General features: G+C 42.5%; 1 protein-coding gene across 1 annotated transcript in view; it reads right to left on the reverse strand.

The window, feature by feature from the left end:
- Positions 1-16636, reverse strand: part of OXR1 (oxidation resistance 1) — a 448199-nt gene extending 431563 nt beyond the window's left edge. Inside the window, exon 1 of the mRNA XM_027064028.2 lies at positions 16494-16636. The gene's annotated coding sequence lies outside the window, so the exon portion shown is untranslated. The remainder of the gene's footprint in view (positions 1-16493) is intronic.
- Positions 16637-18624: the final 1988 nt, after the last annotated feature.

Consider the following 18624-nt stretch of genomic DNA (forward strand, 5'->3'; position numbering starts at 1 on the left):
ACAAAGGAATTCTGCTCAGACAAGACATATATTCATGGAAGCACATTCTCAAAAACAAACAAATACTGCCTGAAACAAAGAACAAAGCCCTCTGACACTATGGTTACTCTCTGAAGCTCTTACCAATACCATGTGTAAAGATGCCAAACACACAGAAGAAGAATTCTCTGCGACTTCTCTAGTCATCTCTTCTGAATATCCTTGTCTCAAGGACCTTTCAAAGTCCTTTACAATGTAGATGCAAGAAGTATCCTCTTATATCTTCTCCATACAAGACAAAAAAGAACGAAGGTACTAATAATAAGCTACTTAAGTACAGGTGGACGCTAGCTGTTTTGGAACACACTGTCTTAGCTTCGTGTGAAACATTTCAGAATTTGCACAAATGTAGACACCCAGACCCCGGGGTTGACACGTTGAAAGGGAAGAATATTCTTCTTGTTCATGTCCAGTGACTCAGAATATCCAAAAACAAAGCCCAAATATCAATGAGAATAATACAGTGAGCCAGCAGCTAATTCATCCCCGTTGGTTGCTAATACTATAATATGGCAGAACTGCTCAATTACTTTGCAGAGCATTTCAAAAAGTAAATACATGAAATAAAAAGCGTATTTTATATTCTTACTCAAATGGTATAAAGATTGCAAGAATTTTTCATTCAAATTAGTGGCTAAAAGGATCATATACACATCAATGTCCAATACTACTATGGCCCATATTCGTTAATCAAATGGGAAAGTCCAAACTTTTCAATACATATAAACATTTATATGTTGTATGTTATGGTAACCAGAGATTACCATTCCTAGAAAAGTCTTTCTTGCAAGGCAGTTCAATTATAGTTACAGTACCTTCAGCCTTTTATAATGAGATCCAAATAAACAGGTAAACAATTCCAACTAAAATAGCAAGCAGATATCTAAATAGTTTTAATAGCACCCCCCCCTTTATTAAAGATTGAAAACAATGTTAATAGCTTTTATAATGGAAACTTTACCAAGAAGTCTTCAAAGGCACATGACAAAAGCAAATGGTTTAGAATTCCCTCAGTTCAGAACCTCAAAGAAACAAGCAATTTAACTCTGGAACTGAAACCAAAAGCTTGCTACCCAGAGCTGAAGGTTATTTGTAATATGCGCATGTAGTCTGGTACATGTCTCATGTCCCTTGTGTTTAAATAGCAGACTGTATTTTGTAAGTTTCCAGGCAGCCTGCTTTTGCTTGCTGTTGTTTGTACTCTTAGAAAAGAAGTACAGTTACTCTGTATCAATAAAGCACAGCTGACCATGTCACGCCCTGCTTCAAAAACAAAAATCCTCAGTCTGGCCAAGAAGATCCTGCATTGTCTCCTGCTAGTTTATCTTTCCACCTCCACTGGGCCCCACTTCACGCTCCTCCCAGCCAAGCTGATCATCTTTCATTTCCTTATATGTGCCAAGCAGGTTCCTCTGCTAGGAACACCTAACTCCTGCCCTGACTCCAGCCCCATGCAGCTATCAACCTAGAGAGCCCATCCTTTCTCAAGCTCAGGTCCCTTGCCTGCTCAGCCTCCCACCCCACCTGCTTGGTCTTCAGAGCAACTTCCCAGCACTATAACGAATGCCTTTCCCTCCAACATCCGTGAGGGCAGGGACCATGTCTGCTTTGCCGGTTATATTCCCAGTGCTGAGCTGAGTGCCAGGCACATACTAGGATCTCTAATATTCGTTAGAAAAGCGTTTCATGGGGAAAAAAAGAAAAAGAAAAAGAAAAAGAAAATGTTCCATGAAGTCTAAGACTAATGTTCCCCTGTAAGTATATTTCTGTCAAAATATATTTTGATTTGGCAGATTTCACTATGATCTGTATTCCTGGGACACATCAGGAAGGTCACAATAAGAGTATTTTATTGACTTCAGGAAATTCCTAGATAATTGTGAGGTTATACAGACCAGACCTAGGTCTATGATAGAAGTTAAACAAAAGCAGATTTTACCCCAGAAGATGCAAGACTTCCTGTCAGGGTTGTCAAAATGAAATAAACTGTCCTGAGAAATTTAGAAACTCTACATAGAGAATCTACAGATTCTCAAAAATGTACCCTTTGCACTTACCAATTGGCATGAAATTTACTAGAACCAATATTTCCTACAGAAAGGCACAGCTAGCATTTAGCAGATCAAGCACAGGGTCTGGTAAATGAGAACTCATTCAACAGCTCAGGCTTTCTGCACTGAGCCGTGTGCACTGAATGGAACTTAATACTGATGAGAGTCTAAGAAAGGTTTTAGGTTTTTGGTTTTTGTTTTTTTTAGGTTAGGTTTTTTGGGTTGTTGTTGGTTTTTTTTTTTTTTTTTTAAGTTTATTTATTTATTTTGAGAGAGACAGAATCTGAGTGAACAGGGGAGGTCAGAGAGAATTCCAAGCAGGTTTCACACTGTCAGCATGGAGCCCGATGTGGAGCTCAAACCCACAAACCGTGAGATCATGACCTCATCCAAAGTCAGACACTCAACTAAGCCACCAAGGTTTTAGGTTCTTAACATTTTTATGTGCTATGTATCCTGGGAGTCTGTTAAAGCCTAGGACCTCTTCAAAGAATAAGATACACAGAATACAATGAAATAGTTACCAAATTTTAAAAGGATGAATTTGTGACATGGTAAACAGGTTTCTTTTTGTTTCTTTTTTGAGAGAGACAGAGAGCCTGAGAGAGGAGGGGGGGGGGGGTGGGAGGGAGAGAGAGAGAATCTTAAGCAGACTCCACACCCAGTTCAGAGCCTGACGCAGGGCTCAATCTCACAACCATGAAACCATGACCTGAGCCGAAATCGAGTCAGATGCTTAACTGACTGAGCCATCCAGGCGCCCCCATGTTTCTTTACTAATACTTTAAGAACAAAGATCTAACAGCAGGTCCAATAATAACCACATTTTCAAAGTAGGGATGAGCATAAATGATTTTTTTAAAGTAGCTTCATACAACTGCAATGTGAAATGATACCTGTGACTTCCACTGGTAACAAAGTCACAGGTACTGGCAGAGCTTCTATGTTTTGTGACCTCTACCTGCAATTAAGGGTGATGCTAAATTTCAATTAGATGTTAATAACAATAACAATATAGATCATTTCTGTATCCAGATTCGTATACTGAGTTCTATCCATGCCTACAAACTACAAGTTAAAAACTCTTGTTTTTGAAGGATATTGCATGAATTCTAAAGATCCTGTAGCCTGGATCCTTTAGCTCTTGATTAACATGATATACGTTTAAGGTGATGGAAAAGCTGTATATGTATTTATAGAGGACTTTGAGTTTTAAAAATAGTTTATAAGTCAGTCGTATTTTATGCATCATAATGAAAAAGAACATGCAGATAGCATGTAGGACTTTTTTCTTGCTGAGCAAATCAGGGCCTTCGTGTCTCTCCTACCTTTACAATCATCCCCTCTAGGCAACTCCTGCTTTCTCCATAATTCTCTTGATCTACTTCTGAACATTTGCATTTTTTAAAGTGCCATGTTTTTCATGAAACATTCATGGCTCCTGCTTTAATGGCTACCCTCAGTAATTACTGTCACAGTGGTAAGGTCAAGAAACTTTCCTTTTATTTCTTTTTATTGTCAAGTAGAATTCTATTCCATGGAATACTACCACAATTTGTTTATTCATTCCCCAACTGAAGGATATCTGGGTTGTTTCTAATGTATGACAATTATGAATACAGCTGCTATAGATGTTTGAGTTCTCTGGGTAGATCTTCAGTCTTATGCCCCATAAACCTGGGCCTTGGGTTGGCTTTTCCACACCTTTTCTGCCCTTCCTTCCTCATGTATAAACCAAAATATGTTCTTAATCCCTTGCAGATCTCCACTCTGTATCAGTTTGGGATACTGGGCCCAATGGGGTTTCTGTCCCTCAACCAATGGCTTAAGGTTTTTGTATATGAGAGAAGACTTTGTGTCTGCAAGGAGGGGAAGCCTCTCAGTACCTGCATACCTGAGGAACCAAGGGGGTCCCTCTCTGGTCAATTTCCTTGCTCCCAAGCTTTCTGGTAAACACTGAGCAGAGGCCCGTGGGTAAGAACTTATGAGTGCATCTTCTCCTTGTATCTGTGATCCCACTTATTCTCAACTATATTGCTGGCTTTCACTTGACTTTTAAGAATTCATTAAAGCATTTAAATGCTTTCTTCTTCACACTTTAATTTTTTCACTATTTATTCTTTGTTGTGGTAAAACGTACATAACAGAAATTTACCATCTTAATCATTTTTAAGTGTACAGTTCAGAGGTGTTAAGGACATTCACCCTGTTGCAAACCATCACCACCATCTACGTCCTGTTTAATATCATACCATTTTGTAAATTTTAACTACCTGAATTTTTAAAGGAAGCTTTGTGTCATTACTTTATATGGAAACTAGAACTTAGCATAAATAGAAGATAAAATAAAAAATAAATGCAATGAAAACAAAACAGTGTATTTGACTTCTGAAAGCTTTACATCCGAAGCCTACTGTTCATTAAAAAGGGAGATATAGGTATATTAGAGAAGTGTTAAAAACTAGCATCAAATTAAAACTTTTCTCCTTGCCTTAATGAGAAACACTGAAAGGGAAGAGATTCAAAATCCTTTTAATTCAATTCAATACATATCCATATACCACCCAAAGTCATCCTGTATAAAACCAATCATTGATCCCACACCTTGACAAACATTGCTTTAGCCCAACTAGTCCCCTCCAGTCTTTGCATTAGTACATTGACTGTAGAGGTTCAAGGCTGGCTACCTCCCCTGGCAAAGACAGCCCAGAGGGGGAAAGAGATTAAAGAGAAAAATTACTCCCCACTTCCAACCCTATTTTTAAAATGGTAAAATGAAACAAAGATAGTGATGATATATGAGCAAGGTAATCCTAGAAAACCAGAAGGCTATAAAAGATAATATGAATGAATATGGCAGGGCTGATACCAATCAGGTAGGTACCCAGGTACACAAGGAACATATATTTGTAAAGCAGACTCTGATTAAACAATAAATTCATTCAACAAATAGTTATTGATCTTGGGCTTTACACCAGATATTGTGCAGGATCCTGGATTGTTCTTTATCAGTACCATGGTATACCTCTGAAGCATGTATCTATGTAATCGCTAGAGACCCTGTATGCCATTTTTACTTCTATTTCTACCAACATATAATGTCTGCTCAGTGCTCAAGAAATGTTTTGGGAATCACTAGAGTCCTTCGTATTCCTAGAAGAAGAGAATCTTCAACATGGAACCATAGAGTTATCCCATCTAAGCTCCCTTCACATGCAGAAATTGCTTCTACCTCATCCATGACAAAACTGACCCAGCATCTGCTGAGTGCTTCCAGACTGCAGCCCCCACTAACTCTCAAGGTAGCTCACTCCTCTCCTGAACCATGCTAATACAAGAATGTTTCTGCTTACAGTGAGAGAAAATGGCCTTCCTTGAAACTTCCAGCCATATGTCCTAGTTCTTCGTAAGTGAGCAAAGACGACATCTTTCTTCCTTTCAACACCTGGAAGCTCATAGTATGTTTATCTTACACTCCTCTTTGCCAAACTTATGGTCTATACTTCAAAAAAATTGTTCTTAAAAACCAAATTGTTTTTCTATTATCTAGTGGACACGGACAGTCCCTAAAAGAGTGCCTAAAACTTGCCATGATAATTCAGATATAGTTTTATAACAGCAAATAATAGGATATTACCCCCCTCTCACTCTTTAGACCTAGCTATGGGCATTGCTGTTTGTTTTATCCATATCACACCTATACTAAGTTGGATAGTGTTCCCCCCAAATTTCATGTCCTTCCTGGAATCTAAGAATTACCTTATTTGGAAGTTGAGTCTTTAGAGATGTAATGTTTAAGATGAGGTTGTAGTAGAATAGTATAGGTCCTTAATCCAATGTGACCTGTGTCCTTATTAGAAGAGGAGAGGAGAGGAGAGGGGAGGGGAGGGGAGGGGAGGGGAGGGGAGGGGAGGGGAGGAGAGGGGAGGGGAGGGGAGGAGAGGGGAGGGGAGGGGAGGGGAGGAGAGGAGAGGGGAGGGGAGGGGAGGGGAGGGGGGGTGAGGCAAGAAGAGAAGAGAAGAGAAGAGAAGAGAAGAGAAGAGAAGAGAAGAGAAGAGAAGAGAAGAGAAGAGAAAAAAGTCAGACACACGGGAGAATGAACATCATGTGACGATGGACACAGGGACTGGAGGGATGGATCTATAAACCAAGGAATGCGGAGGATTACTGGAGGCACCAGAAGCAAAGAGAAAATCATGAAACAGATTCTCCCCTCCGGTCTTCAGAGAGTGAATAGCTCTGCCAACACTTTGATTTCCATCTTCAATTTTCCAGAACTGTGAGAGAATACATTTCTATTGTTTTAAGCAATCCAGTTTGTGGAAACTTGTTACAGCTGACTTTGGAAACTGACACAGTACTTGTGCCTTCTACATAGATACTGCTTGGATATACACTCAGTGTCCCCACCACCTCTCCCCCCCCCCCCCCGCCTTCTTTTAACCTTCTAGTAATTCATCATCACTGAAGCAAGTTTCTCCATCTTGAATCTATGTAGTGGACATTAGTTTAGTGTGTCTGCCCGGATCATCTATTTCCATTTTTCTGGTATCAGCAGATCATTGATCATGTCATGGGGTGATTCCATGAGCTCATTAAACACAGGGTCAGTGGACTATCTGTCAAGATGTCCTGATCTTTCCCAGAACACTCTATCTCTCTTTCACTTTCTCTCTCTCTCTCTCCTGCTGGGAATTATGAGTCGTGACCACATGACACATGATGGAAAAGAGCTAGAGTTGATTCATCCCAGTAGTGAGACAGCCTTTCCAAGGTCTTGTTCTTCAGCATTTCCCTCAATCCCATGAACTCTTCCATAACAATCCAGTAAATCCCTTTATGCTGAGATTAACCAGAATCAGTTCTACGTCATTCATTCAATTAAGGAACTCTGATAAATTAGAAAAGTAAAGCTTTGGATTTTGTTCTTTTATTATTATTATTATTATTGTTTACCTTATTTTGACTTACCACTATTAGTAGGGTTCACTGAAATTTCAGTTTCACTCAATTCCCTCCCACAAAAGTCTAAATGATTAGCTCAAAATGCTTCAAGGTACAACTATCTATAATGGATTAGTTATTGGTTTTTTTTTGCAAGTCTATGTATTTCAGTCCAAGAAGCAGAAGCTGATGGCAAACTTAAAAGAAATTAATGTATAGTTTTCAAGTGGACTATTAGCAACCTTTTTATTCTCATTCACATTAAGGATGACAAAAATAATTTATTAACTTCAATGCCCAAGAAACATTTCCCCATAATATTTAACGATGAACATGATGTGTACCTAACACTGAAACACAAAACTCTTAATATATAACATAATCAGAGCCTGTGCCTATAAGGCTATGTTAAAACAACATCTCCCTAGGTTTTTCTAAAAATCACTGAGTATTTCTATAGTGCCAGAATGGTTCTTTTTTCCTCTCAGTTGTTCATGTTAGTTCACATCATTAAAAACTACATTTTGCTCTTTTTCTACTATACACTTACCAACATGACTGCTCATTTGACATTTAAAAACATGCTGGTAAGGGGTTAAAATTGCACTTCAATAACACTTCAGTGATATAAAAGATCACCTTTAAACTTCCTTGGTCCTCCTAAGAATGTAAGATCTAAATAGATCGAAGGATAATTAATGCCCTGCTGATTTCTGTTGTTTTTTACTTTTTAACTTCATTGTGCTAGAATATATCTTCCCTCATGTGGGAAACTATGGGAAAACCAACTGCTACCTTGACATGCTTACCTCACTCATCAAAGGTAGATTGTATTTTATAGTATCTTACAAGTTGGCTTTAAAAATGCAATGATGTTTGTGTTACTAAGCCATTTAGATGAACGAAAACAGAATAAAATATTTACTCAAAGCCATTTATCACGGTTGTTCACATTCTTCTGCTGAATTGTGATATGCGCTTGTGACATCTTGTGGTGGTGATTTACATAAAGATTTAAACATAGATCAAAAAGAATCGTTAGTCCATTAATATATTAATTCTCCATGTAAGACCACATTTTACCTTTACCACATTTGCTTAACATTTATTTATAACAAAACATGAATCTGTGTCTAGCCATCCAGTCTAATGATGTATAATGAGGGACGAGACCTAACGTACATTGGTTTCTTTCAATCATAAAGATTCAAATCTATTCAGTAGTGGAGAGAGGAGAATTCTCTAGACTTTAACCATGTCTCAGATGAAATAAAACCATGACTCCAACATTTTTCTTTAGGGCTCAACAATAATGCAAGGGCTGTAGTGTCCCCTTCTTGTTTATGTGCATAATATAAAATCCCCCTTCTTCCCCAAACTCCCACCTTTCTATAGAAAAACATACCTCCCAACCAGTCTAAACCATCCTTCTGGCCATTGTTGTTGGTGGAATAGGCTCTTTACCTGACTGGAGACAGCAAGAGGTGAGGGAGATGTTCCCTGGGATTTCTGAAAAGAGCAGTTTCTTCTTTCCTCTTCAAGAGCTATGGAAAGAGTCCCCCCTCAGTAGATTTGAACCTGGGAATATGAAGCCATACCAGCTCTGGCAGCATTCTTAGGGCCCCAAGGAGAAAGTCTGTCAGAAATGGAGCCAGCACTCAAGAAGGGGAGCTAAGAAACTGCAATGGGAAAACAAGGAGCTTGTCAGATGGTTATGAACCCTGGATCAGGTCAAATCTAGAAACACAGTCCCCTCCTCCACTCAGTTACATAGTTATGAAGACCTTTTTTATTTTTTTCCTCAAGCCACTTGAAATCAGGTTTTCTGATTCTTGACAGTGAAAGAATCTGAACTGATTCAAGTACAAACACTCATCTTCAAGGGCATAGCTGAACTACAGTAGAATTAGCAGTGTACAAGGACAAAGGGTGCTTGGTATCATGCTAATAAGATCTTTATCTGCTTATATCTCACCTAGTCAATAACGAGAATCATACTCATAATCTGGTATCTGATAGATGTGATTCTCAAAAGATAGGAGAAACTGGAAAGCCAAATAATTTGGCCAAGTTTTCACAGCTACTAACTAAAAAATAGAGATTTGAATTCAAGTTTGTCTGATTCTAAAGGGAATGTTCTTTCAAGCTTACTGTCCATCCTGCCTTCTACTTTTAAGGCTTTCATTATTGCAAACTGATTATATACCTTCACCATAATTACAAATAAGAGAGCATACATAATATAACTTACAATTTACAAAGTACCTCTAATGCATATTGGTTTTTACATTGTTATTGAATCTGAAACTCTTCAAGAAGCCACAATGGCAACAGCACTGAACTGATTTAAAACAACAGCAAAACTATGACCTTAGCAACAGAACCACCAAAAGGGCCAATCTTCAATTTTCTGGTCATTAATATATATAACCTAGTTGAAGAGCATTATTCATAGTGGTATTTTTGGTTCTTAGATATCTTTACCCAAAATTCTACTTATGTTCACCCCAATGAGGAAAAAAGTAAAGATGTACTTGATCATTTGGATCATGTACATGAACAGCTGAGATGAACTACACAAATTAAATTAGAGATCCATTGATGGCTTTTGTTGCTTATAGAAGACCTGGAACATAACAACTGAAAAGAGAGGTTTTTGAGATACATAAGCATTTTTAAATAAATAGAAGAAACATGGATTTAACCAAGAAAATAAGTATGCTGTTAAGGTAGAGAAAGTTTGGATAGAAACTTTAAAAAATGTACATTCAGCTGAAATGACGCACTGACCGTTGAACTTGAACAAGCCACTTCATAATCCTGAATCCCCAAGACCTCATCAGTCAAAAGAAGACATCAGATGACTTCATCGCTAACATCCCTTCCTAATCTATGATCTACCTCATCGTCCTTTTCCATCTCCCTTTGCTCACCAATGACCCTTCTGACTCTATTCAACCTCTGCCTCCTTCCCTGGACAGTAGCCATTTAAATTCTAGCACTAGAAGGATGTATAAGCACCACCACCACCACTATTTAATAGGTACTTCCACTTTAAAAATATTTCTTCTAATCTTATCATGAACTTCACAGAAAAAAAAAAATTATCACCATTTCAAAAATGAGGAAGTCAGAGCTCCACGAAGTTAAAAAAAGAAAAAGTATCTAAAGTCACAAAACTACTAAGTAGAAGGGCCAGATCTGGCTGCAAAGTTCTTGACCCTAAACTGCTGTAGATGTTTCTTCGTAATGTGTGGCTAGCATTCTGGTTCAGCAGCTGGTCTTTTCCAAATGTATCAACTGATTCTCAGCCCAGTTACAGCAGTGGTTCAAATCAAAATTGTTAAAATCAAGCTTCACAATCTAGAAGACTGAGATCTATGTTTTGGTCAGTGGGGTCCAATGTCAAGTAGCATCATGTCCTCGTGACTATGCTCCTAAGACAAACAGCCAAGTCTCTTTCACCTTCTTTATGAGGACAGACAACTCTAAATCACAAAATTAGAAAGGATTGTTATCAGTATCAACTTAGCCCAGTATTCTGATTCTAAATGACATTACATAATAAATATTCCAGAGTTAGAAGAGACATGCTATTTATAATGAAGGCTGAAAGCCTCAGGAGATGTTCTGGGCTATCTGTTTCTTAAGATGGATAAGCATGTATAAACAAAAGTAAAACCTTCCACAGGCAGGTTGCCTATTTCATGGATTGCTATCACTCATCCTTAACAATAATAAACAAAACAAAAAGAAATAAAAAGCAGAAACTCTCTTTGCCTTTGCCATAGCATAAATTTTAAAATCCTACTTTTGTTGTTGTTGTTGTTGTTGAGTTCAGCAAAGGCAACTTATGGTGTTTCATAAAATTCTCTCCCCTCACACTACTTTTCTTCTAGCTGGGACAGTAACTGACATGCCACAGGGACCAGCAAGTTTATTTATAAGTAATGGAGCCGCCATATTATTTCATTTCCCTCTCCCCCCAAACAAAGCATACATATTACCTAGTACACAGAACAGCAAAAATGCTCAGTTCTATAATCTTTCTATTAGTCACCTCAAAATAGTCACATGGCATGCTCTATCTTTGAAGGTGTGTATACAAAGCCTTTGTTGCAAACATTAGGACAGAACTGATTTCAAATTCTGCTTCATTCTAACCATCATACCAGCCGCCCCACTGCCTTCTACCACCATGACTATAGCAGTATAAAAGACCACACATCTATTCAACAAGTAACTGCAGGGAAGGAAACCATTTCTCCTTGTTCAGATGTCAAACAAAATCAATAACCACTTCCTACAGAAAGGCAAAGGGAGACAAGAACTGACCCCTTTCACCTCAAATCGCTCACACCCCTTGTCTAGTCTATATAGAGATCCATGTAAGTCTCCACTTTAAATATTTCTTCTGCCTTCTACATTTCACCGTGTTCAGAAGTATTTTCACAGATTAAGCTGTATCTCTATAATTGCTCCCAATTTCATGAAAATGAATAACCATCCTGCCTTTATTCTTTACAGAGTTTTAAAGATATAAATAGAATATATGCATAGTCTCTGAATGAACTTTGTTTTGAAACTGGTTGCAATGCACAAGGCAGCTTGACCTCGCAAATGCAACAGTCCCAGTGCCTAGAGTAGAACTTGCTACCGTTGAATTTACAAATGCTTGTTGAATTTATAATATATAATACTCACTGTTTCAAATCATGTTTGTGAGCTTTCATATAGTCCAAAGATAGGCACACTCTACCAACATCAGTGTTGCTCGAACTGAAGTCCTATTTTCCTTGGTTCTTTCACCATTCCCTTGGGAAAGAGGAAGCCTTCCTAACAGCAATTAAACAAACAATTGAAAAAGCAATTTAAACATGCAACCAGAGACACAGAAGTTGCCTTTGTGGAAAACAAGGGCTCTCCAACTGCCTTTTTCCAAAAGAGACACCAATGTCTGTTCCACATGGAAGCCAGAAGGAGCTGTTTGTGTTTGTACACACAGGAGAAAAGGAGGGATTATGGGGTGCCCCAGAGATTTAGCAGGAATGTGAAGTCTCTTCTGCTACACAAACTCCTGGGGGACTGAGGGATCGCAATGGCCGAGAGTGAAGGAAATGGTTATTAGGACAAGAAGGGAAGTAAGCAGTCCTAATAACAATCTATAGAGAATGAATTCTGAAACCAACCAACCAATCACCAAACAAAAGGGGGAGGGCAGGGCCAGAAGGTAGATATAGTGACCAAATCTCTTTCGTTTCTCTAGGCCTGGGTGTAATAATGACAAAGCTTTTACCTAGTAAGTGTTCTGAGTTCCCGCACACAGGCGATATTAGAACTCCTCCCTGATCTTATTACATTTATGAGTGTAAGCCATTGTTCCTTCTTTCTAGGCAGACTATTGTGCTACGGGCTAGGAAGGTTTGTTTCTCAATACGTGCCGTGCTGTCGATTTAAAATTGAAACTAAATACATGAAAATTATATGGGATTCCTACCTTCCTGCACAGATGTCTACCAATACTAAGGTTTCACTCTGGAATATTTTATGAGGCATCTAATAAATATTCATTTAACATTTTTTCTCTCTGATTCTGTTCAATCCCTCATTACACGAAGAACTTACTAGTTACAGCCTTAAATTAACTTTAATTAAAAAAAATGTAACTATGTATGTTAAAGGAGAATTACCAAACAAGTTCAGTGAGAAATACAGTAGCTAAACAATTTTATAATTTGCTTTCATCAAAAACGTTTACTCAGTTCATAGGCATACTATATAACGTATCATTGTAGACATTCCTAATACATGTCAGGATTATTTTTTAAGGCTGAAAAGAAGTCCTGCTAAAGGGAAACCTCTTTCATTTCCCTTAAAATGAGTATTTTAGAACATGGAGCCATTTTGCAAAGAAAGCCTCTTAGTATCAACAGGTCCTGATTTTCAAGAGAAATTCCAACAGGAATATATAAAAGCATCCTAACAAGAATTGCTCTTAATTCCAATCATGTCTTGTGTTAAACCTGGGTTTTTCAACTTCAGCACTACTAACATTTGGGGTTGGGTAATTCTTGATTGCTGGGGACTACCCAGTGTGTTGCAGAATGTTAGCAACACCCCTGGCCTCTGCCCATGAGATGCCAGAAACACCCCTCTCCCCAAGTTGTGACAACCAAAACCTCTCTCCAGACGTTGCCAGAGGACCCTGGGGGAGTGGGTGCCAAATTGCCCGTGCTGGAAACCACTGCTCTAAGCTTATCAGTAAGATGCCCTGAGGTAAAAGGTGATTTCTCTTCTTCCATGTTGACTAACATTTTTCTCTTAGTTCTGCCTCATCAAACCATTTCACCATTTTTTTTAAATGCCTTTACCTTAGGGAAGCAAAGATTCCACTGACTATTTCTTTTTAAAAAAATTTTTTTAATGTTTATTTTATTTTTGAGACAGAGAGAGACACAGCATGAGCAGGGAAGGGGCAGAGAGAGAGGGAGACACAGAATGTGAAGCAGGCTCCAGGCTCTGAGCTGTCAGCACAGAGCCCGACGTGGGGCTCAAACTCACAAACTGTGAGATCATGACCTGAGCCGAAGTCGGACGCTTAACCGACTGAGCCACCCAGGCGCCCCTCCACTGACTATTTCTTAAAGAATACTTGGGTTTAGGAAACAATCCTCCAGGAAAAGTATAGTCAAAATGTGCTTCTGAGGACTAAGAACCAGCCCAAGGGTACAATCCTCTGTATTTCCAATGCAAGAGATGAAGGGTAGAGAGGGAAGGGTTTTCTCATTTCACATTAAATTAAGCATTCTATAAATGAAGAATTCACCTCCACATGCTTATAAGATGTTCAGGTGCCTGAATTCTGCCTAGTTTTGATTCCAAAATCAATTTGCCCAATAATCACTTCTCCTTGATCCCCAAACAAACAAACAAAATAGGCAAACATATAAGGTTATGTTTTATCTGAACAGCACTTCAGGGAGAATTAATGGCTAAAAATAATTTATCTTATCTTCACCACATGTTCTAATAATAATCATCAAAGGGGGGGGACAGTAATAGAAGTGAAAACTGACATCATTAAGTCTTTATTCAACTCTCCACCTTTCAGATGCCAGAATCATGGACATATTTCAAAAGGACTATGCTAGAAACTGAGAAAGCCATGGTCACATGGAATATGAGGCCGTGGCCTGGCCATTAGAAGCTTGCTGTCCTTTTTGCTGTGTGCCTCCATGGGTCAGGGATCACCCTGTGACAACCTACATCATGAGCCTTATCACTTTCTTGGAGAATTCTCACTGCCCTTCATCTGAGTCTCCCCCCTGCAATGTGGATGTGGGAACTATCTCTGATGGTTGCACAACAACGTCAGAACCCATCCCTCTTAGATATCCACAGACCATAGGCACAATGGTCACTCTTCTTCTTTTGAGTCCTTTCACAGGTGACACAGGTTACAAGAGTCACCTTCATCCTCATTTCCCCACATCCGGTAAAGCCTCTCTAAAAATATGGCAACGACGACAGAGCAAAGCAAGCTGGATGGAGTCTGAGAAGCCACGGACATGATGACAGCTCCTGTTTCCCCCCACCCCCACCCCAGATTTCCATCCTGTATGCTGCAGAAGCTCTTTCCCTTCTTGCAGTTGGTGGGTGAAATCTCTCCTAGTGAAAGAGGCGTTTTTGCATAAAGCCTTTTGAGTGAGATGCTGGTTTATTCTATTAATCTGGTCTTTTTCTTGTTAAGTTACATTTATACGCGGGGAACCCAGGGAAGACCCCTGCTCTCGAAAACCTGCGAGTGTTGGTCACTCTGCAGGGATTCTCGGGCCCCAAAGGCCATTTGTAGCCTTCACGCTTCCGGAGTCCGTTGGGCAACATCACCGCGTCACCTGCAGGGGCAGCAGAGTGAACTGCGGACCCCCGGAGCGACGCCCCAGGTAAGGACCCGAGGACTCAGGAGCCTCTCTGAATCACGGGGACTCCTAGGATACCCTCCCGCACATAAGGGACTGCCGCCTCCTCCTCGGGGTACCAAATCAGAGGACTAGACCCGCGCCAGGTTTGGGGTGTGCGACGGCAGGGGGAGAGGTTAGAAAGGCGCATCATTGGACGAGCGAAGAATGTGACCCTGGAGAAAGGAGACAGCAGAGACGTAGGAAAACACGTTTCCCTTAATCCCCTCCCCGTGCTGCCTGTGGATCCCAGGATCTCCTCGTCATGGAAACAGACTGCAGCAACAGACGCGACCCTGGGCAGGCAACACGCACACACGCGCGCGCACACGCCCCACCGCGAGTTGCACGCCGCAGACTTCTGCCTGACTTCCCAGCCCAAAACATCTCACCTCCCGGGCCAGAACACGGATTCTTTTGGCCCAGAAGCGACCACTCCTCTCCACCGCCCTGCAACACACACATTTCGACTATACATTACATCCCCAGGGTGCCGGGAACCACTTAAGGGAAGCCCTGGCAGTTCCCGTGCAAATGACTACCTTCCCGGCTGCCTTATCTGTCCAAATCTCCTACTAGCTCGCCTAAAGCAAGCCGCCCTGGGACCAAGCCAGGTAGGAGGAGGAGGAGGAGCCTGGGGTGCAAGTGAACCTCAGAGAACCGCTACTAAGTCAGTATTCAGGCGGACCGCACGTAGCCTCCAACCCCTTCCTGAGCCTTTTGGCTCCAGCAGCAGCCCAGTTCCTCCACCCGATTTCTGCACCGCTGCCCTCCTCCCCTTCACCCAAATCCCTCAACCATTTTCCAGCTGGCCGTTCCAGGCCACTTTCTGCATCCATCCTCTCTCTCCAGAGGGTTCCCAACATGTGGCCTCGCATACTCACTCACTCCAAAGACCTCGATTCAAGGCTGCCTCTCACCATCATTATATCGCCCTCAACCTGGCACTAATTCCCCCAAATTATCCGGGTCTACTCGTTTCTCCGGAACCTACTGTCCCTTCCACCTGCGTCCTCTGCTCTCGTTCAAATCCGCTTTCCACGCGCCCCAGTTTTCATCCATCTTCCCTCTGCCGCTCCGACCTGGACACGCTCACCCCCTACCATGCCCCCCATACTGCGCTCTCACGCTCATCCCACCCTAACCCCCCGGAGACACCCCGCTTTCCCTCTGCGGCTCTTCTCGGCGGGGCGCCCGCATCCCAAACCCAGCCTCTCCATCCCACACCAGCCCGCCTTCCCGGCCTGCCCGATCCTCTCCCTCACCGCGCGGTCCTTCCCTCTCCCCAAGTTGGGCCCCTCGGCCCCCGCCAGAGTCGGTTCGGCCCTCCTGCTTTGCCGGTCCCCCCTGCTCCAGCATCCCATTGGCCGCCCGCTATCAAATTGGCCAAGCGGGACGCCGGGCACCGGGGCCAGCGGCCAACCGTGCCTCCCGCCTGCCAGCCTGGGCTCCCCCGGACGCCAAGCCCTCGCCCCACCGCCCAACCACCTTACAAACTTACTTGCGGGTCGCCAGGAGGGGGCTGCGGTGAGCGGCGGCGGGCCCCGCGGCGGCGAGTGCGCCCCTCTCGGCGGGGCTGGGCGGCGCGGCGCCGGCGCTGCGCTCCTGCGGCCGCGCGGTGAATGGGCTCAGCCTGACGCAGCCCGGCTCTGCCCGCGCCGCCGCCGAGGCCGCCGAGCGCTTCCACACATGCTCAGTTTCCGGACCTGCCTGCGTGGACGCTACCAAGCGCGAGCAGCGGCGGGGGAGGCAGAAAGCGGCCGGGCACTGGCGGCTGCGAGCGGGAGGCTACCACCTCGGAAGCGGGGGAACCAGAGGGACAACGCGGCCGCTAAAAATAGCTCCTGCGGAAACCGCGGCTCCGGCTGCCAGCGCCCCCCTCCCACGCGCGTCCCCGCCGCCCGGCGCTCGGGATCCTAAGCTCGCAGCCGGCGAGGGGACCAGAGCGCGCGTCCTGCCAGGCCCCCCCGCCCGCACTCTTAGCTGCACCCCGGCGCCTCCCTCACAGCTCCTCCTCCCCAGGCTGCCGGGATTTGGGGCTCCCGCCTGCCGGGCAGCCTTAATTTCACATCTCGCCAAAGAAACGGAGGAAAGTTGGGTTACAGCGATGAAAAACCTCCGCCACAACGAAATTGGCTCAGACTTTTGGAGAAAAATAAGTTTCTATGGATGCTTGGCTTTGTTAGGAGGAGGAAAGGGTGACGGTCAACATCCCAGAGAGGGGAGCCGTGGGGCGGGCTGAAGGGGGCTCTGGAAAGACCTGCTAACGGGAAAACTTGTTCTCGCGGCGTTGCTCACTCCTCTTTCTGCGGGTTTTTTATAGTCGCTGACACCCATCCTGATCTTGTTGGCTTCGTTGTTCTTGTTACCCGAACTCTAATTTCTTTACCGCTTGTCCTACCTCCATCCTCCCTCCACCAGCCCGGCTTTAATTTGAGCAAAGAAAAGGGTGCAAACTGGAGATGGCTAGGTTCTGTTGCCTGACTCGGAACCTGGCCTTTTGGTAACCGTGCCGAACGAGGGTTCCAGTCCTGCTGTCAAGTTCGGGCCACGATGTGTCTCCCTTGGTCTCCTGAGCATCCAGCACTTTTAGCCTCAGATTCTCTCAGAGCCGCAGCACCTGCAAATTAACTATTTCCCTGCTGTTCATTTCCAGTATATGCTACCTTCATTCCTGACAGTCTACCTTTGAAATCTTCCCGCCCTTAAACTGAAAGTTACAAATGTTTCCTGGGTCAGATTCCCGCCTTTTTGGTTCACCCCCCTCACAGATATCTTATAAAAGAATCATTGTTCTGGTTTGACAGATGAAAACGTTGACGTTCAGAGATGCTCATCTTTTACCTGGAGTCATAATATAATTTTTAATTTAATTTAATTATTAACCCAGAGCCTGCCAAACTAGAAACTCCCTTGGTTTCTGTGTAACTTATTCCCTGAATCAATAGCTTTACCTGAGATACAGGCTGAGGAAATTTGGAAAGTATTCTCCGTGGAGTGCCTAAAATTGAAAAATACCGACTGGGAGTTTTGGGGGTTTGGGGGTTTTGTTTTGTTGCCTGATTTCTTTCTGTGCATCCATAGTTTAGATTTCATGTGTTTTGTGGGAGTGATAAATTTCGTTTCTTCATTTATTCAGAGAATTTACTGAGAATCTTCTAAGAGCAATGTTTTCACTTGGAATGTACTTTATAACATCTCACAGTTCAGTTTCTTTGCTAAGGCTACTTACTTTTGCTATTGTTACAAATCAGTGGGGTTTTGCTAACCCCACTAAGCTACCAACATGGATGTGCTTTTTCACAGAACTGTGACGGTACATGTCTATTTGAATAAACGGTTGTCCTCCCTCCTAAGTTTCCTCCTTGCCGTCCTATTTAAAATTTAGGGTCCTGTCCAGCCCAAAATAGATGATCCATTAATGTTTGATCTTCTACTGCCTAGTTTTCAGTGTCTTGATTCATTCTTCCCTTAAAGCATGTCTCCACTGAGGTGCCTGGGTGGCTCAGTTGGTTAAATGTCCAACTCTTGATTTCCACCCAGGTCATGATCTCACAGTTCATGGGTTAGAGCCCCATGTCGGGCTCTGTGCTGACAGCTCAGCGGAGCCTGGAGTCTGCTTCGGATTCCGT

This window comes from Acinonyx jubatus, chromosome F2, assembly GCF_027475565.1.
Source record: "Acinonyx jubatus isolate Ajub_Pintada_27869175 chromosome F2, VMU_Ajub_asm_v1.0, whole genome shotgun sequence".
In the NCBI taxonomy this organism is placed as follows: domain Eukaryota; kingdom Metazoa; phylum Chordata; class Mammalia; order Carnivora; family Felidae; genus Acinonyx; species Acinonyx jubatus.